The following is a 21,527-nucleotide window of genomic DNA, read 5'->3' as shown; positions in this document are numbered from 1 at the left end:
TCCGTCATTTCCCAGTCAGTGCTGAGGAACTGCTCAGCCCCGTCCTGCCTCTGCTCTACTGCCAAGCCTAGTTCTGCTCTTCCTCCTTCCTCCCTCTGCTCTCTAACCAGCCTGGCTTTAAGCTGAGGGGAAGAACCACTCCCCCTTGGCTTTGGATGGGGGAAGGGAATTCCTTCCTCAGCCCATGCCGTTTCTCTGAGGGGAAACTGCCTATGAGCTTTCTGCCTTACAGGCAATGGACAATAGCAAGGCAGCTTCTTCCTGCCTGGCTCTGGAACTGCTTCAGGTAAATCTAAGCCTTCCTGTTCTATTTCCATTTCATTGTCACTCATCAGGTAGTCAGCTAATTTATTGTCCTGGGAACTGACCTGGTCAGCCCTTCTGCACTGGGGTTTACATACTTTCCTTAATTTCCCTGTGGCAAACCTTGGGAAAGACGTCCGTTTGTCACAACAGTCAGCGAATTACAGAATACAAATGGTAAAAATACACATATTTCTCAAAGTTATCAGTATGGTGTTATTAGTTTTAAAATGGTATTTGATTAGGAGATAAATCTGTCGAACAGTGCCATAGGTCACCCTGGCTCTGTTGATGTAATTGCCTAGCCAGGTCTGCTGTTTACTAGTTTGAAACTTAAAAGTTCTATCCAGAAAGAACCTGTATTTGTAATCAGTGATCCTTGGATAGGCAAAAAGATTACTGGTTGTCCTAGTGGGGATGTGTAGCTCAAAATGTAGTAAGAGATAGGTAGGGGCCATTCCCCAAACCAGTTTAAAGCAAATGCAAGAGAGCTTGAATATTATTCATGCCTCCATTGGCAACCAGTGTAGCAGTTTGTAGTAGGGACTAAAATGCTCACTTTTCTTTAGTCCGAATATTAAGTGGACGGCCGTGTTCTGCACTATTCTTAATTTACTCACTGTTTTTTAGGTATACCCAAGTAAATGATGTTGCAGTAGTCCAATATGGATAGAACCAATGACTGAACCAAAAGATAGAGGGTCTTTAATTTAATTTAATTTAAATGGTCTTTAATTTCCTTAGTGAAAAAAAGCATCATGTTTCTATGTGTACATCTAGTAGCGCTATAGAAATTATAAGGTTATTTGGGAGCCATTAACAAGATACTGTAAAGATTGAAATTATTGCATAGAATAAATATTAATTCCCTTTTGTTCATACACGTCAAGGGTGGGGTGGGAATATTTTATGATTTCTTCTGCTTATGATTAATTGTTAGATATAAGGGAGGGGGGATATTTGATGAAAGCTTTAATTTGATGATACAATAAGTAATGTTAAAGTATAAAATGATTGTATTTGTGTTATACTTATGGTGAGTTTAAAATATGAATAAAGATTTATTTAAAAAAAAAGAAATTATAAGTAGTAGAAATAGTAGTAGTATTTTGCATATGTGACCAAGGTGGGGCACTTTTGTGGGCATGTATTTTCTTTAGAGATTTATAAGCAAACAAACAGCAAGAAAGAAAAGGGCCTGTGTTCCACATAAAACCAGGAAGCTCTAAAACCAAAACAAAGTGGAAGCAGATAAATGAATGTAAAGTTATTAAATATGTTTAAAATATCCAAACATTAAAATGCATAGGAACTTGAATACATAGGAAAAGTCAATCCAAAATCTTTTACAAAGGTGCATTAGGGCCTTAACGCGTGGAATAGCGCGCGCTAAAATGCCACGCGCGCTAACTGCTACCGCCTCCTCTTGAGCAGGCGGTAGTTTTTCGGGTAGCGCACACTAATCCAGTGCGTGCGCTAAAAACGCTAGTGCACCTTTGTAAAAGGAGCCCATTGTTTGTTGATGGAGAATTGTAAATCTAGGCTGGGCTCAGTTGGGAGGAGAGTTTAGAAATACATGACAAAATCCCAAGTAGTTACAAACAAAGGGTGTTTGTTTTTTTAAAAAAAATCATAGCCCAACAGAGGCTGATTCTGATTTAATTGAAAGCTCTGAAGAGAATAACCCCCTCTTCTACAAAATTGCGCTAGCGGGTTTTAGCGTAGAGAGAGCAGAGAGAGCCGCGCTGAATGGCCTGCGCTGCTCCCGAAGCTTATTGAGTTCCTAGGAGCATTGGGAGCAGCGCGGGCCATTCAGCGCAGCTCCCTGCACTAGAAACTGCTAGCGTAGTTTTGTAGAAGAGAGAGTGAGTAAATGGTTAAATCCAAAAATATAAATGCGGACATCCTTGTTGTCTGTGCATGTTTTAGAGTCAATTTTCTTTTTAGAAGTCTTTGAAAATGATTATTTCGTTAGAACTAACATTTTAAACAAATTCCCTTGTCTATGTGTCTTTTACGCACCCAATATATGCCAGCAATGGTTCTGAATCCATATGTGTTCTGTTAGTGTTTGTGACTTGCTCACAAGCACTGTGGTCAGAATTTTTTGGAAGCCTGCAGTAGTTTCATGCTGAACAAGAGGATATCGACAGCTTGGAGAAGAGACTTGCGCACTTCACTGTCAGCGCCAAAAAGCTGGTTGCTGTGTTTCGAGTGTTATCAGAGCATGTACTTACAGCTTAAAAATTCTCTTTACCCAGACAAGTCAAGTGATCTTCTGAAGAACTCATTACTGTACTGATTTCACATTTAGCTCATGTCCCCTCATTATAGCTGAACATTTTAAGTTTCATCAGCAAAATCAAAGGAAGAGAGAAACCATTGCTGTGTATGTCACATAGCTAAAGCCCTTATCTATACACTGTTAATGGGAACCTTTTTATGAGGTGGATTGAGGAACAAATTTGTCAGGGAACTGAAGCATACAGTCATACAAAAATGACTTTTTGTCAGAGACAAATCTCACACTTAACTAGATCTATGAGATAAGAAATGAGAGAGAAAACCTCCCATGAACTGAAAGAAATCAAAGTGTCAATTTTCCAAGCATTGTATAATCCAAGTTTAAAAAAAACCAAACTACTCACATAAAAATTATAATACCTAAAAACAGCAGAGTAAAATGGGAAAGGGTCATGGATTTGATATACGCACCTACTTCCAGACTGCCTAGTGAAGGACATACTACCAATAAACTAGACAGCTCTTCATTTGCACCTATCTACTCTTCCCCCTAATAGCAGTCTGTGCAAATTTCTAAGACTGCTAGACAATAATTCTCATAGCTGGAGGAGGGGAGAGAGTCAGACTGGCGTGGGAGAGATTAGAGAGTGACGCGGGGAGAAAGGATCATCCCCGGCCCCTCACTGTTCCCACATTTTCATCCCCATTTCCTCCCCGCAGTGAAGTGCATTTTTCATCCCTAATCCCTCATTGTCCCCGCATTTTTCATCCTGTCCCCACAGTCTAAATTTTCTTCCCCATATCTCCCCGCTCAAAGCAGAAAAATGATTTTATGCAATTTTATGGAACTAAGGCATTGTAAATAAACATTTTAAGCCTATAGTGGGGGGGGGGGTTCTAACTTATTTTGATTGAAAGAACATCAATAAAAGTACAATATGCTGGGTTCTGCATTGCACACAGAAAATCAAACAGCTCAATACCAGTATTTTAGTCCTAATTGTTCATTCGCAAAACATAACAAGAACAGCCCTCAGAATATCACAGACAAATAACTTACTGCTTTTTTTCCCCCGGCGTAAAAACAAACCAATAGCACATGGCTTAGTGCTTTTTTCAATGTGAACTGTGAAGCCAAAACAAACAGCATAAACAGACAGGGCCTGATTCAGGGCCACACATCGGCATCCTATTCAGAATCATATCTACACTCCCAGACAGATGCCTTAAATGTAGGCCAAATCATGTAGGTGTTTGTCTTAATAAAATTCATTCTAAAAGCAAGCCGCACTTATATTAAACTACCTCACCATTTAAGGTATAATACTCATATGTGCGGATCTTCAGACCGCAATTGGTACTGTACTTGCGAATGTCTATGTTCTTCGTGGATCCAACTATTATTAATGTTTATATCTTTTTTGCATTTTATTTTTAACCAACTATTTCTTAAAATGATTTATAAATATATGACACTTAGCTTATACTGATTGTGTCTTGTCTTCACCTCTCCCCATTTGCAGGCCAACATTTAAAGCTTCTGTCTTGCATCTACAGAGACGGTACCGAAGGCTTGAGGCCGCCCAAAGTCATTTCCAGGCAAAATTACGCACATGCCCCACCTTGGGCATGCTTCAGCATGGGTACACATCTCCATAGATGGGCTACAGAGGCCTAAAGTTCAGGCATCCTGCCTCTGGCCCTTTTTTTTTTTTTTTTTTTTTTAAACATGCATCCTGATTGACTGCCAGAGAGTAGTAGGACGCCTACTATCACCTGCAATTGGGACATGTGTTTCAAGAGTCAGGCCCACAATGTCAATTTCCAAGCAACAAAAAATGGAAAATAAGAAAATATCATTTTATTGAACTAATACATTTTTCAATAAGCTTTCAGAGGCCAAAACCTCTTTTTTCAGATCAGTACATTGTACTGCTGTTACTGTATTTCTGTCCTGACCTGAGGAAGGAGGTATTGGTCTCTGAAAGTTAGTAAAAAAAAAAAGTATCAAAATTAGTCCAATAAAAAGATTACCTTATTTCCATTTTTTTTATTGATAAACATTTATCAATACAGCTACAATACTACTTTGTCATCTATGGTTTCTGATTTCCTCATCTTCTCTTCTTTCCATCCAGTGTGTGTCTTCTCTCTCCCTTCCATGCAGCATCTGCCCTCTCTCTCTGCCCCTTCCATCCACTGTCTGTCATCCCTTTCCCTTCCATCTGGTGTCTGTCCTCTCCCTCTTCCATATGGCATGTTCCCTCTTTTTATGCCCCTTCCATATACTGTCTATCCTGTGCCCCTTCTCTCCTTTATATAGTACATTATTTATTTTAGCTACACTCCCCTCTCCATTTTTCTCTTTCTCCACTAGTGCTTCCTGATTCACCGATTCAAATCGATTCATTTTCTTAAAAAAATAGGGCTTTCCGATTCACTGACTAACCCTCCTCCCCGCATACCTTTAGGCATCCTAAAGCAGGAGCAGCAGGGCTCTGGCAGCGAAAAACCTGTCCTAATCACTGCCTCTTGCTGGCTTTCCATTGCCACTGCTGCTCCTGCTTTAAGAGGTCCGATATCAGAGCTCATGGGGTGGGGGAGGTAGTGTTGGTCAGGAAGTGCTGCATAGGCACCAGTGCTGTGGATGCCCTTGGCTGCGCAGCTTTAGGGGGTTCACCAAAAGCCAGCATGTTTTCCCCTTCTCCCCACCATTGTCTAGTTCCCCCCTGGCTTCCCAGTCTTACATTCAAAACTAATTACGGCCTGCAGAGGTTCCTTGATGATGTAGCGATTCTAACAGCCTGCTGTCGGCCTCTGCTACATGTTCCCTCCACCATGGTCCATCACAGACCAAAACAGGACATGATGTCAAAGGAGGGGCAGGACCGCAGCAGAGGGAACATGCAGTGGAGGCTGACAGCAGCCTGCTAGAATCACTACTTCACCAGCGATCCGCTGTAGGCTGTAATTAGTTTTGAATGTGAAACCAGTAGGCCAGGGGGAAGTTGGATGACAGTGGAGAGAAGGGGGAAGAATACCGGCCTTCAGGGGCCCCTTGTTGTAGCTATTAGAAGTACATGGATGGAGGGGGTCCAAAGAGAGGGCCTTATTCTGGAATGAGGGTGGAGGGGAAGGGGAAGAAATAATGGATCTTAGAGGAGAGGGAGAGAGATGGTGGACAATGAAATGGAGGGAGGGAGGGAAAATAAAGGGAAAGAAGTTGAACTCAAGAGATGGTGTGGAGGGAGGGGAGATGGAAATACTGGATGGGGGAGTGGTCATTAGAAAAATGCTGGACTGTGGGAATGGAGACAAAAAAAGCAAGGAGAGGTGCCAGACCTCCGGTGGAAGGAAGGGAAACGGAAGGGGAGGATAGAGATGGAAGATGGATAGTGAGCACGGAGAAAGAAGAAAACGTCAAATGGGAAGGAGACACTGGCAAGCGAGTTAACAGAAGACAAACAGAAACCAGAGCCTGGGACCTACATGATTTGAATAATGACTAGACAACAAAAGGTAGAAAAATAATTTTATTTTCTGTTTTCTGATTACAATGTGTCAGATTTGAAATTTGTATCCTGCCAGTGCTGGTGTTAGAAATCGAATGTGAGCTAGGACCTAACAGACAGAGGAAAAGTCTTTTTTTGTTTAGTTTGTTTACACCACAACCCTAGCATGGGTAGGGAGAGGGCAAAAGGGGTGGGTGAAAAGGCTACAAAATTAACCCGACAAGACATTTGAAAAAAAACACCCAATTGGGCAGGAAAATTGAATTGAATCAAAAAATTGATTCAATAGGTTGAATCGAATCGAATTGAAAAATTTTTCCCTGAATCAGGCAGCACCAATCTCCATCCCCTCCCCTATGTTTTGACATCTCCTTTTCTTATTTCCTTCCCACCTCAACCCATTGTATATTTCCCTTCCCTCCCCCTATGCCCTGGCATCTCTCTCCTCTCCTTCCCTTCCATGTCTCCTTCCCTCTCCATGCTCTGGCATATCTTCTCCTTCTTTACCCTTCCTCTCTCCTTCCCTTCCACATGGTCTGGCATCTCTCTCTCCTTTCCCTTCACTGGTCTTCCTTTTTCTACCCCCCTCCCAACTGGACAGCATTCTTCTTTACCTCTCCCTCCCCTCCAGCAGTCAGGTGCAGCATTTCACTACCCCCTCCAACAGATGGGTACCTCTCCCTTTCTACATCAGCAACAACAGCCTTCAGAACTTGCTGCTCCTGCTGGCATCAGGCCTTTTTCTGTTAGTTCCATCTACTTCCTGTTTCTGTGATGGCAGGACCCAGCAGAAGGGAAGGCTCAACACCAGCAGGAGCAACGAGTGGTGAAGACTGCTGTTGCCACAAGGGGTTAGATGTTCCCTTATTGAATTTGTTTTTGCATCGCGGTATATGCGGAGCTTCTACACATTGGTGTTTTTGGATTGCTTAGCTTTTCCACATATTTTCCACCCTAGGACCCCTGAGGAAGACTCTCTTGTCGAAACACAGACCATGTTGGGCCCAATGCTCCCAGTGAACTAGGTCCTTAAGATTTTTATGTGGTTGCTATATAGACATATATATATTTTTTTTAATAATAAAGTCCATTTCAGGAACATCATCTCTCCATAATTTTTTTTGGGGGGTTTTGTTTCTCTTCTTCTATTGGTTCCATCTACTTCCTGTTTCTGCGATGGCAGGACCCAGTAGAGGGGAAGGCTCAACACCAGCAGGAGCAGTGAGTGGTGAAGACTGCCATTGCCACAAGGGGTTAGAAGTTCCCAGACCATGATGCTGGCCATGGGAGCACCCCCATATGGTCTGCACCTGAGGTGGACTGCTTCCCCCCCTCCCCCCCCCTTGGTACGCTACTGCCGGACAGAGAGGGCAAAGGATTGGCACAGCCAACAGTGTGCCAGAGTTTTATTCAAAATGGCTGCTGAGACTTCATGTAGAAACCTTGCAACACTTCCGTGAACCTCATGAGGCTGCCCCATGAAGTCTTGGCAACCATTTTGAATAAAACATTAGCGGCAGCTACAGCAGCAGCAAGGGGCAGGAAAGAGTGGGGTTCTTTCCTGTTTCCAAAGAGGCCACTAGATTACCAGGACCATAAGGTAGGTCTCCAAAGGGCAAACAGAGGCTGCTGGCATGATTTCCCCATCATCACGGGGATACATAGGTATTGGTCCCCATTCCCGTGATACTGCCGCAGGACAGGTCACTGCTACCGTGGTATTCCCAGGCTTCTGCCCAGATCTCTTACTGTTACCACAATAACTGTAGTATCACTATGGTAACGGTTACTGTATCACTCTCTAGGAGAGATGTTTCACCCCCCACCCCCAACACTCCTGCTTCGTGTCACCATTAAAAGTGAAATTACATCAGTTTTAAACCACAGGGCAACTCCATTGTCACCAGAAGCTGCCCAACCAGGATGCAGAAATGCCAAAAGAGGGGAGTGAGTCAGACCAGCATGGAAGAGCCACTCTGCCACCAATGCTCCTGCTTCACACTGCCATGAAAGCCACTACCTAAGGCATAAGCTAAGGCACACTTCTTAGCACGCTTCTTTGTGCAGTCCTTTGTGTAAATCGCAAAAAAGCTGATTCTGCAACATGACATTTGCCAATTCAAGTTTCAAGTTTATTATAAATTTGATTGATCGCTTATTCAAAATTCTAAGCGATGTACATATCAATAAAATTACAAATTTTTAGGGGGCAACAAAACAAACGGTAAAAACTCAATCTTGCAAAACATATTAAAGACTAATCTTACAAACATATTAAAACAAAAGGAAAGGATGAGAAGAGAAGAGAAATACAAATGGCAAAAGATAGAGACGCTTTAATATCAATAATCTCAAATATATCTGCCCATATTTGCTGCCAGAACTTATTTAGCATAGGGAATTCATAGAACATATGTTTGAGAGTGCCCCATCTATGTTGCATGACCAACATTTGTTCTGATAGATGGGCCCAATGTTGGCCAATTGGTGGGGCATCCAAAATGCTCTATGTAAGGTGAAGAAGGCCGTTTGCATCAGTGATGATGAATGGAGAGCTTTACTCACAGTTAACCAAATAATTTTCCAGTCTTCTTCTGCAATTGTCATGTTTATATCATTGTGCCAAACCTCTTTAATGTTGGGGTCAGGTCGGAATCTATAGTTTTGCAGGAGTTTATACCAATGTGACGCTTCTTTTTGTTTAAAAGCAATCCTGTCAGAATGTGCAAAATATGAAGGGTAGTCCTTACAGGAGGAATGGGACAGAAGATTTTTTTGATACTATTAGTGAGTTGTGACCATCTGAAGAATTGTGAAGCAGGTAGGTTATGTGATCTACATATTGTCACACAGCTATCCCCTGCTCTGACTGTCAGGTGGATTAGCTGTGCCGAATTCTGACCTGTCGGCGTGGCTTTCCCAGGAAAGAGGAAGGCTTTTCAGGTAAAACAGACCTAGGCTCCTGCCTAGTCTGCCCAGGCCACACTGAGATACGCGTGCCAAAAAGGAAAAGACACAATTCAGGTATGTTCAAATTCTCATTCTTAGGCTTTATTGGACTATCAGCCACCCTCAAGGAATGCATCAATTAAGCACAAAGCAAAAATATCATACAGTTGTCAGAATGGCTTGAGAACCAAGTATCAAACCAAAGCACTATAAATGAATATAGATGCTTACTTCATATATCAATGTAGTAGCTAGGAAATAATTTCTTTCCTGCTAAACAAGCAACCATATTAGATTTTTACCGACCCTCAGTGGCACCACTCAGGACTCAAACCTTTCATTGTCCTGAGCTTTACGTGTCTGCTCGTCACTGGGTCTAATGATCTTTTTCATAGAGCTAAATGTTTTTTAGACTTTTTAACTTTTTATATTTATTTATATTTTTTTTAATATAAAATAAATATAAAAAGTTTTTTTATATAAATAAATATAAAAAGTTAAAAAGTCTAAAAAACATTTAGCTCTATGAAAAAGATCATTAGACCCAGTGACGAGCAGACACGTAAAGCTCAGGACAATGAAAGGTTTGAGTCCTGAGTGGTGCCACTGAGGGTCGGTAAAAATCTTGTTTAGCAGGAAAGAAATTATTTCCTAGCTACTACATTGAGAACCAAGTATGGCATACAGTTGCAGTTCCCTGGACTTTCTCTGCTTTAAAGATAGTCCTCTTTAGCAGGGTTTAAATAAACAGAAATACCATGAAAACAAATTCCAAATCAATGCAAGTAAACTGTATAAACTTAGCCAGAAGAAAAGAATAGCAAACTTTGGAAATACAGTTCCCAGCTCCCCAGTGTTCAGTGCCCAGCTCTGACTCTGTTCAAAGCTCAGGCGTTCAATGTGGCTTATCAGTATCAGCTGGGCTTTCAGCCGAGGAAGGGACTTTATCCCGGTGGCTTCATAAGATAAGAGATACAGCTTTTTTTAGCAAACAAAACCTCTGAGCTGTCTCGGAGCAAAAATGGAGAGATTTTCCTTCTCTCCCTAATCAAGGCCAGCTGGTCTCAGGTTACAGAGAGCCAGCACACAAACGCAGCTTAGTAAGACAGTTTCCTGGCTTCACCTCATGAACTAACCTCCATTCCCTCTGGGTTTTAGTCAGCATCCAGACACAATTCAGTAGTGTCCATTGCCTCAGCTTTCTCAGCAGTTGGGCTCAGGCTTGGAAAGTCCTCTGCCATATCCACATCCTCACTGCTGTGGGGCTAAGGAGAGAGACTCCTCCCCTCACCTTCCTGCTTGCTTGGCTGCTCATGCCTTTGCCTTGATTCCCCTGCTTCACCTCTGTTCCTGCCTCTCTCTCTGTGATTCAAGGCTCTGCTTTTACGTGTGTTATAGCCCCACCCCTCTCTCCTAGGAGCAGGGGGGTTGGGCTGGAAATCTCTAGGGAAATAACTCAGGTTTCTCCTAGGCTGATAATGTGAATACCTTGCAGGTCTAGGTCTCCACTTCTCAGTAAAAGTCCTAACAGGCTTTCTGGCTGTGCTACATAACCTTAGGCTTAAACCCTTCTTGCTTTACCTCACTGTCTGAGGGGTAATCAACCATTTCAATATCCTTACTTTTAACCTGGTCAGCTCTCCTGACCAGGGATTGTGCTCTGCTTTTATCCATTACAGGGACAAAGCTGGCTACGGGTTTGTCACAATATTGTATCAAAAGTGAACCAATGTTGACCATCAAATAAGTGGCCAATATTTCATATATCATGATTTTGCCATATTGACCAGGAAACAAACTGATTTTGGATCCGAATGTTAGGATTATTCCAAAGTGGGGCAAGCAATGAATTCATCCATTGAATTTCAGAGAGACAATCGATTTCATGTATAGCCTATATTGTGGACGAAATTATGGGGCTGTTGTCTCCACTTATGACAGGAGCATATTGTAGTTGCATAGGACTATTATTTGCTTCTAGCTGCAACCAGATTGGGAATCAGGATATGGTTTCTCATTGAAGTATCATTCCACTTAGCACCTTGCCTCAATAGGAAAGCCAAATGATAGTCATATATGCTTGGGAAGCCCACACCACCATTTTGTTTGAAACATTAAAGTTTCTGGAGACTGATTTATAGAGTTTTATGTCCCAAAAGAATTTAACAAGTAGTGACTCGGTTCTCTTGTAGACGGATCTCTGAAATAAACATGGTGGCATGCTTAAGATGTAATTAATCACTGGGACTACCATCATTTAAATAGTGTTTAGTCGTCCTCACCATGTGAGTTTAAGGGGCGACCATTGCTTAGTTAGTTGTATGATTTTATCCATTACAAAGTTGATATTATAGGATATTGTTTCCTCAAGGAATGGACCAAAAAGAACCCTTAAGTATTTAATCTTATGGGCGGACCATTGAAATACAATGGATTTAATTTCTTCACAATATTCTGGGCAATTAGGAGGCATAATCTCCACCTTAGAGAGATTCAATTTGTACCCCCAATATCCTAGAATACTTCCAGGTAATCTCAGGCATAGGAGCTACTGATGTTGGAGAAGCATAGAGAAGGACATCATCCGCATACGCGGATAGTTTCACTTCAAAGGACTCCAGTCGGAGGCCAGTGATGTTCCTGTTGACTCTAAAGGCAATGAGCAATGGCTCCAGGACAATATTAAATAAGAACGGTGACAGTGGGCAGCCTTGGCGCGTATCTTTTGCTGGATGGAAAGGTGATGAGAAGAGGTCATTGATGTATAATCTGGTCAATGGGTAAGTATACAGAACTCTAACCATAGATATAAAATATGGTGAAAACTCATACCAGGCCAGAACTTGAAAAATATAACTCCATTCTATGCAGTCAAATGCCTTCTCCGCATCAAACCCAATTGCTAGTAAGGGAGATTGTAAAACTTTGGACCGATGAATAATGTTAGCCAGCAGTCTAGTGTTGTCACTTGATAGGCATCATGGCATAAAACCTGTCTGGTCAGGTGAGATGATATGGTTTGATTCAGAATAGGTTGGAGTATGTTGGCTATAGTTTTTACAAAAATCTTAGCACCTGTATTTAACAGGGATAGTGGTCTGTAGCTCTTGACATCCATAGGGTTTTTACCAGCTTTGGCTAGAACTATGATTGTCACCTCTGTAAAAGAGCCAAAAACTCATCCAGTTTGGATTAGATCCAAGAAGGAAGCTTAAAGGTGAGGGAGTATCCGAGGCTAGAATGTCTGGTAAAATTTGGCTGTAAGGCTGTCTGGCCCTGGAGCCTTTTTCTTTGCTAATGCCTGAATAGCAAGAAAGATTTCCTCAGACTGAATGGGCTTAGTTAAATCTTCAATTTGAGAAGAAGAGAGTGACTCATGAGGTAAGGGAGCCAGAAATTCCAATGCAGATGATGAGTTATCTAGATCTGAGGAGTAAAGAGAGCAGTAGAATTGCTGATAAAGATTGACAATGTCAAGTGCATTAGTAGTCTTCACACCATTATCGTCAGTCAGTGCCGCTACATAGGTCTTGGTTGGTTTACCTAGGACAACACCACATACTATGGAAAACAACAAATGTGGACACCAGTTAGCTCAATATTTTTTATTTAAAAAATTTATATTCCGCATATCCTGCAATTCTATGCAGAGTACAATAAAACATCCAAATAAAAAATAACAATTACAACCTCCTCATATGACAGATATTTCGATGCAACAAAACCACATAATACACTGAACATATTGCAATACAAACAACAAACATATAACAATACAACCATCAATGAACAGCCACAAACAAAACAACTCAAATGCTGTTACTTAACTGAGACTTGACTGCTCTAAGAAGTACTGTAGGAATGTTATATTAGCCCTCCAAAACCCACCCAAAACTTACTGTACCTACCTACTGTATTTACCCTTATGCCTGCAGGTGTCATCTTTATGTAGGTACAGTAGGTTTTGGAGGGCTAACCATACAATATAAGCAAGTTATAGTTACATCTGAACTGGGACTTTTAATGTGCCATTCACTGCAGTAACCCTTAGAGTACTCCTCTGCTCTGCTGTGGAGATGTATATGAGCCATGTGAATCTGTAAGACAGACTGGAAAATACTGTTTTTTTCCCACATATTTGGGTGGTGGGAGGGGGGGCGGTGATCACTGGGGGAGTTCGGGGGGTCATGCCTTAATCCCTCTAGTGGTAATCTGGTCACTTTGGGCACCTTTTTGATCCTTATTCTTTTTTAAAACAGGTCCCCAAATGTCTAAATAGTGCCCCAGATGTTTTGTTAAAAGTTTGATTATCCCTGCAGAACCTCCAAATCCTATGTCTACCGAACACAAGCCTCTGACACACCCACTTAAGATTTCGATGCATTGGAGAAAAAGTGACCAGAAAGATGTCTAGAAAGTCTGTTTTGAGAATTCCCACTTGAATGTTTTGACTAGCAAGATGTCCTAGTGCTGGTTTATGCTGTCTTTTGGATGTCTATCGTTTCTTAAAATTAGTCCCATAGTAAATTTATCATTGTGTACAGGAAATGTTCCAGACTGCCTGTAGGAAGTCATTGTAACTCCTATTAGCAAAATAAAACAAGTCTAGTGGCAGCAACTATACAGGCTTCAGGCCAATCTCCAATTTACTTTTACTAGCGAAGACGGTGGAAAAAGCTGTTCTGAGACAACTTAACCGATTTCTTAGAAGAAAATCAAATTCTTCATTCTCAACAATCAGGTTACAGGAGTAACCATAATACAGAGCCCTTACTACTAAAAATGACAGATGAAATATTGTATAAAGCAGAGTCAGGCTTTGATCCACTATGGGTGGAACTCGATCTGACAGCAGCCTTCAACACTGTCTCACATTTGAAATTGCTACAGAGACTTAAAGAAATAGACTTGAATTCTACAGTGCTACAATGGTTCGCCTCTTATTTTTCCAACCGTTCATGCTCAATTTACTGAAATAGTGAACTGTCAACTAAGGGCACAGTCAAATCAGGAGTACCTCAGGGTCACTGCTATCTCCAACTCTTTTCAATATGTATCTGGTTCCCTTAGCAAATTTGTTAGTCACCTGGCACATCAAGTTTCACATCTTTGCAGATGACATCCAATTGCTTGTATTCATAAAAAAAATCAGGAACAGGTGATATCTGATTTTAATGCCAAATTGGATCAGTTGTATAACTGGCTTGCAGAGAATCATCAAGTTCTAACTTCTAAATGTGGAAAAGTCTACAGCAATGTGGATTTCTCATAGCAACTCAGACTTGAGAACATTATCAGAGATAGGTGATAAACTGCTGTCTCTCCAGCCTGAAATCACAATGCTGGGGATTTGTTGTGATTTAGAAATGAGTTTTAAACCTCAAATAAGTCATATGATAAAATCATAGGTTTTTTTTTCATTCAGCCATTTCTGATAACAGAGAATATTACTTTTTGAGCTTATGTCCTGCACACAGCTTCTATGGAACAGTTTATTTCTGACTGGCATTTTTATCCACTTATCTTTACCATAGGACTTCATAAGTACCCCTGAAGAAGACATTCTGTCGAAACATGGAACATGTTGTGTCCAGGGTCCAAAGCTTTTTAGCGGACTATGTCCTAGAGGTTTTTATGTGGTTTGCCAAGTTTTAATATTATTTAAATATTAATAAAGTCCATCTCAGGAACATCATTTCTCCACTTTGTTTTTTGTTTCTTCAGAGAATATTACTAGCCATTTAGACCAGTATTTCTCAACTTCTTCAAGCCAAGTACCCCCTAAGTCTAACAAATATCAACCGAGTACCCCCATCCAAGCTCCACCCGAGACCTGCCCAGGCTCTACCCCAGACCCGCCCAAGCTCCACCCCTGACCCCACCCCCATAATAATAGTACTAATTGTAATGCAATTTCTTCTATCCATTTTTTCATATACACAAAATATAATCTTAATACATAATGGTAACCACAAATTTAAATTAAAAAAACCCACAAAGCACACTGAAATTGACATTATTAATGATAAACTTAAAAAGATTCACCTATGGTTGGACCAAAACAGATTATCCTTAAACATTAATAAAACCAACACTTTACTCTTTCCTTGGAAAGAAAATCACAAAATAGCAGTTTCTATTGATATACAAGGAGTTAAGCTCAAACAAGTAAATAAAATCCGGATACTAGGTGTCATTTTAGACGAGAATCTTACTTATCACGACCACGTTAGTTATGTGGTCAAGAATACTTTCTATAGATTACGTCAAATTTGCTCCATTTCAAAATTCCTCTGTCCCAAATCTTTAAATATCCTAATTCATTCATTAATTATCTCAAAAATCGACTATTGCAATGCTTTATTCAAAGGAATGGCCCAAAAAGAAATCAGAAGATTACAAATTATCCAAAACACTTCTATCAAATTAATCACGGGGGCAAAAAAGTTTGATCATGTCACCCCGTTACTTCTAAAAGCACATTGGTTACCAGTGGCACACCGCATTCTCTATAAAATATCTTTACTCACCTTTAAATCATTGCTATATAAAACCCCTTCATTTATTTACAAAGTTTTAATCCCATACTCCTCTCAAAAAACTTTAAGATCAAACGAACAACTTTTATTGGTAATTCCTACCCTTAAAATGATCAATACACAAAGGCAATTCATTTTTACAGTTTCAGCACCGCAAACGTGGAACTCCCTCCCGCTATACTTACGACAGGAGAAAAACCTTGATAAATTTAAAGGCCAACTTAAGAGCTTTCTTTTTAAAGACGCTTTCAATGTTTAATTGAAAAGCCAATTGCTCTTTATAGTAATAATTCATTCTACCTAATTATGTATTTTTATTCCCAATAAACTAATTTTTCCCTACCCTTTGTATATTACCCTTAATTGTTCTTCCTTTTCTATCAGACAATGTAGTTCTTTCCCCTCCATCCTAATGTATCATGTAGTATTTTGTCTATGTTTAAAGATTTTATCTTTTTACTCAATTTTGTTCTTGTTTACCCAATATTAATATTTTATGTACATCGCTTAGTAATTATTGATAGGCGATTGATCAAATATTGAATAAACTTGAAACTTGAAACTTGAAACTGTATGCAGAGAAAATCTTAATTATCATTTATATTCTTTTTTTGTTTTTTTTCAAAGATGTCAAGGCAGATGACTTTAAAATATGCAATGTAGAAACATAGAAACATAAAACATAGAAAGATGACGGCAGAAAAGGGCTACAGCCCACCAAGTCTGCCCACTCTACTGACCCACCCCATTAAGTCTGAGTGCTAATGACCCAGCTCCTTAACTCGACCCTCGCAGGGATCCCACGTCCCATTTATTCTTAAAGTCGAGCACGCTGGTGGCTCTGATCACCTGCTCAGGAAGTTTGTTCCACTAATCCACCACCCTTTCTGTGAAGAAATACTTCCTGGTGTCACCACTAAATTTCCCTCCTCTGAGTTTGAGTGGGTGCCCCCTTGTGACCAAGGGTCCCTTGGGAAAGAATATGTCATTTTCCACCTCGACACGACCTGTGACGTACTTAAATGTCTCTATCATGTCACCCCTTTCCCTGCGCTCTTCTAGAGTATAGAGCTGCAATTTGCCCAGTCTTTCTTCGTATGAGAGACCCTTGAGTCCGGAGACCATCCTAGTGGCCATCCGCTGGACTGACTCAGCTCGAAGCACATCTTTACGGTAATGTGGCCTCCAGAATTGCACACTGTATTCCAGATGAGGTCTCACCATGATTCTGTAAAGTGGCATTATGATTTCAGGTTTGCGGCTAACGAAGCTTCTATTGATACATCCCATCATTTGCCTTGCCTTGGATGAGGCCTTCTCTACCTGTTTGGCAGCCTTCATGTCTGCACTGATGATTACTCCCAAGTCCCGTTCTTCTGAAGTCCTAGCTAGTGTTTCTCCATTCAAGGTGTATGTTCTGCATGGATTTCTGCTGCCGAGATGCATGACCTTACACTTCTTAGCATTGAAGCCCAGCTGCCATATCGAGGACCAGTTTTCCAACGTGATCAGATCATGCATCATGCTATCCTTGAGATTGCTTTCGCTTACTGTATTACACAGTTTGGCATCGTCGGCAAACAGTGCTACTTTACCCTGAAGCCCTCGGGTCAAGTCCCTTATGAATATGTTGAAAAGGGATGGTCCCAGGACTGAGCCCTGCGGCACTCCGCTGGTCACCTCCGAAGTCTCAGAGAGGGTGCCGTTGACCATCACCCTCTGAAGTCTTCCACTCAGCCAATCATTGACCCATGCAGTTAGTTTCTCACCTAACCCCATCGATTTCATCTTGTTTAATAGTCTACGGTGTGGGACACTGTCAAAAGCTTTACTGAAATCCAAGTACACTATGTCCAGAGACTCTCCCGAGTCTAGCTTTCCTGTCACCCAATCAAAGAAGCTGATAAGATTGGATTGGCATGACCTGCCCCTAGTGAATCCATGTTGGCAGGGATCCCTTAGATTCCCCTCATCCAATATCGTGTCTAATTTACCTTTAAGTAGAGTTTCCATGAGTTTACACACTATTGATGTGAGACTCACCGGTCTGTAATTCGCAGGCTCTGCTCTGCAACCCTTTTTGTGCAGAGGAACGACGTTAGCTCCTCTGTTTTCCCGTCCAGGGGGACTCTCCCCGTACTTAGGGAGAGATTGAAGAGCATGGCAAACGGTTTTGCCAGAACATCGCATAGCTCTCTGAGCACTCTTGGGTGCAAATTGTCCGGTCCCATGGCTTTGTTCACCTTGAGTCTTGACAGTTCTCTGTAAACATCAGCAGTTGTGAACTCAAAATTCTGAAATGGTTCTTCCATGCTTTGTTTTGTTTCCAGCCGTGGCCCGTGCCCTCGTGCCTCACAGGTAAAGACTGAACAGAAGTAATCATTCAGTAGTTTGGCTTTATCGGAATCTGTTTCCACATAATCCCCGTCTGGCGTTCTAAGGCGTGTTATCCCGTTTGTGTTCTTTTTCCTGTCGCTAATGTACCTGAAGAAGGATTTGTCCCCTTTCTTAATGTTCTTCACTAGAGTTTCTTCCATTTGAAGCTTGGCCTCCCTGACTGCTGTTTTGACCGCTGTAGACTTTGTCCTGTATTCAATGTTTGTTTCCTTTTCCCCGCTGCGTTTGTCACCTCAGTAACAACTATAGAAAAATAGACAAGTGGAGGGGCATAATCAAAAGAAACGTTTAAGTCTATTTTGAGCCTAAGTCGCAAGTCGCCCAAAGTCAGACATGGGAAAAGGTCCATTTTTGAAAAATACGTCCAAAATATTTTTTTTTTAAATCGTCCAACTATACGTCCAGCCGTCCGATTGTCCAGACCACTAAGTTGTCTATCTATATACCCCATTTTCGTCCAACAATTCATCCAATTCACAAACGCCTAGAAAAAGACCTTTAAAGCGCGGGAGGGGCCAGAAACGTGATGGACTGGACACCCAGACATGGCACCAGAGTTGTGGGGCACCTTACAGGGCACTGCTGTGAACTTCACAAAAAGGGTTCCACATAAACATCTCACACAGCTCCCGTATAGGTCATGGTGAGCCCCCCACACCACACACAGAATCTACTAGACCCACCTATCTACCACCCCAATAGCCCTTATGGCTTCAGAAGCCACTTACCGTATATGTCAGTACAAAAGGGTTAGGTGGGTTTTGGGGATGCACATTTTTCACCATGAATGCAGTGATTAGAATGGCTTATGGGCCTGGGTCCTCCTCTCCATGGTTCACTAACCTACCCTCAAGACCACTTAAGCCACCTCTGTGCAGCTCTACTAGGCTTTCCTATGATGTTCTGGAGGCAGATATGTAAAGTTGTTATTACAATTTTAAGGGGGGGTCAATGATCATTGGGGGAGTGTGTAGGGGTCTGTACTTTGTCCCTACAGTGCTTATCTGGTTACTTTGGCTACCTTCTTGTAACTTAGACCTGGTTTTAGATGGCCTAAGTCACAACGTCTAAGTTCTGTCTAGGTAATGTTGTAAAACTATCAGTTATATATGCAGTATGACTAAGTCTAGGATGGCCCACGTCCTGCCCAAATCCCGCCCTCGACACTCCTCCTGAAACACCCCTTTAGCTCTGGTCGTTCAGCAGCACTGTGAAGGCCTAGGTCGTTTTTAACTACGTCTAAAACCCGGTTCGATTATCGGCGCTTGGACAATTTCTCTCATTGATCATCCAAGTGCCGATTTAGGATGGTTTTTAGACGTTTTTCTATTTCGATTATGAACCCCATATAGTGCAAAATATAGACAGCAGATATAAATTCTCAAAACGGACATATTTTGATCATTAAATTGAAAATAAAATCATTTTTCCTACTTATGTTGTCTGATAATTTCATGAGTCTCTGGTTGCACTTCCTTCTGACTGTGCATACAACATTTCTTTCTTCTACACACTTCCTCTCCTCCAGTCTTCATTTCCTCCCCCTCTACGAGTCCAACTTTTTACTCTCTGCCCTCTCCTCCTTCCCCTGATTGTGACATTTCTCCTTCCCTTCTTTCTGCCCTCCCCGTCCATCTCTCCCTCTCTCCATGAGTCCAATACTTTCTGCCTCCTGTACGCTTTCTCTCTTCTCCTCACCCCTTCCCACAAGTGTGACATCCCTCTTTCCCATCCCAGTCCATCTCTCCCCAACCCTACTCACAACATGCTCTCTCCCCATGCCCTATTTCTCCCTCTCTCATCACTCTCACTCATCCTGCAACAATTTTCCTTCCTTACCTCCCCCTATTTCTACTCACAACTAATATGCTCTCTCCCCCATGCACCATCTCACCCTTCCCTCCAGTATGAAGCACCTTTCCTTTCCTTCCCCTCCCCTTCTCCTTCAAGTCCAGTAGCACCTTACCCTTCCCTTCTGCCAGGTCTAGCAAAACCTCTTCTCCCTGCCCTTTCCCTCCCCATTGTCCAGCATCTCTCCTTCTCCCTTCCCCATATCCAGTAGTACCTCTTCTCCCTGTCCAGCAGTACCTCTCCCCTCTCTGGCTGCAGCTCACTGCATGTTTTTAACTTCGCAACGCACCTGCCGCTAGCATAAGTTTTGCTGCGGTTCCATCAGGCAGCCTCAGGGCCTTTGTAGGCCGGCCCACTTCCAATGATGCAACTTCCTTTTTCATTGGAGGCGGTCTGGCCTAGCAAAGGCCCCAAGGCTGCCTGATGGAACCGCGGCTAAGCTAATGCTAGCGGCAGCTGCGTCGGGGAAATTAAAAGCACACTGTGAGCTGCTGCTAGGGAGAGGAGAGGTACTGCTGAGCTGGCAATTCCATCAAGCAGCCTTGGGGTCTTTGCTAGTCCGGCTCACCTCCACAGTGAGCTGCTGCTGTTGCTGTTTGGGGAGGGAGGGAGGCTGGGGAGAGAATTTGAGGAAGGTGGGAGATACGCGACCGCAGGAGGAAGGGAGACATACAGCACCGGCGCTGCGTATACATGACAGCAGGAGGGAGGCATACAGTGCCAGCACTACATAGATGCAACGGAAGAAGGAAGTTGGGAGACATACAGCGCCAGTGCCGTGTACCCCCTCCAAGCAGCTCGTGTACATATCGCATGTTGAGAAACACTGATTTAGACTATTGTAATACGCTGTTGTTAGGTTCATGTCAGGCCAGTTTGCATTTGCTAGGCTTATAACAGGTATACATAAAAACAATCACATCACACCAGTCTTGTTCAAACTGTATTGGCTGCTCGTGGCTAAATGTATCAAATTTAAGATGCATTGTCTGGTTTTTAAGGCATGGTACATTTCATCCACTACATATTTATTGTCCAAATACTCATCAGGAAGATCCTTGTGTTCTTCCCAGAGACCTTTTTAGGGTGCCCAGCCCAAAAGAAATCAAACTCAAGTCCACTAGAAAAAGAGCTTTCTCTTATGCTGGGCTGACATTCTGGAATTCACTGCTAGAAGGCATTCAGGATGAACGATCTTACTGTGCTTTTCATAAAAATTTGAAGTCCATCCTTTTTCAACAATATTATGGATCTGGCTAACACTGATCTCGGAGATGTCATAGAAACTGAAGAAATTGACTCATTGCTACTCCATATTACTTGTTTATTGAGATATCTTGTATTATAATTGTACTACCGTATACTTGTTTATTGAGACATCTTGCATTGTAACTATACTGTAATTTCATTAAATTAATTTTATAAACGGCTAAATACATTGGTCCTAGTGGTATATCAAGTGCAATATAAATCCAATCCAATTTTCCTAGACAGAATTGGGTTTTCTAATCAAAAGACTTACGATTCTTCTTCCATACAAACTCCTAAACTTTCCACAAAGTATGTGTGTATGTGTGTGTGGGGGGGGGGGGAAGGAAGAATCCCTTTCTTTATCCCAATCTCAAATCATTGGACTTGAGAAACTTGCAGAAGTCTGAGACAGTAGCCAGGTTTTATAATGGTGAGTACTCAGGAATCCGTTATCTTCTGCAATTCCTACAACAACAATGAA

This window comes from Geotrypetes seraphini, chromosome 1, assembly GCF_902459505.1.
Source record: "Geotrypetes seraphini chromosome 1, aGeoSer1.1, whole genome shotgun sequence".
NCBI classification, from domain to species: domain Eukaryota; kingdom Metazoa; phylum Chordata; class Amphibia; order Gymnophiona; family Dermophiidae; genus Geotrypetes; species Geotrypetes seraphini.
The sequence above is the reverse complement of the archived record's forward strand: the minus strand, read 5'-3'. Positions refer to the sequence as shown.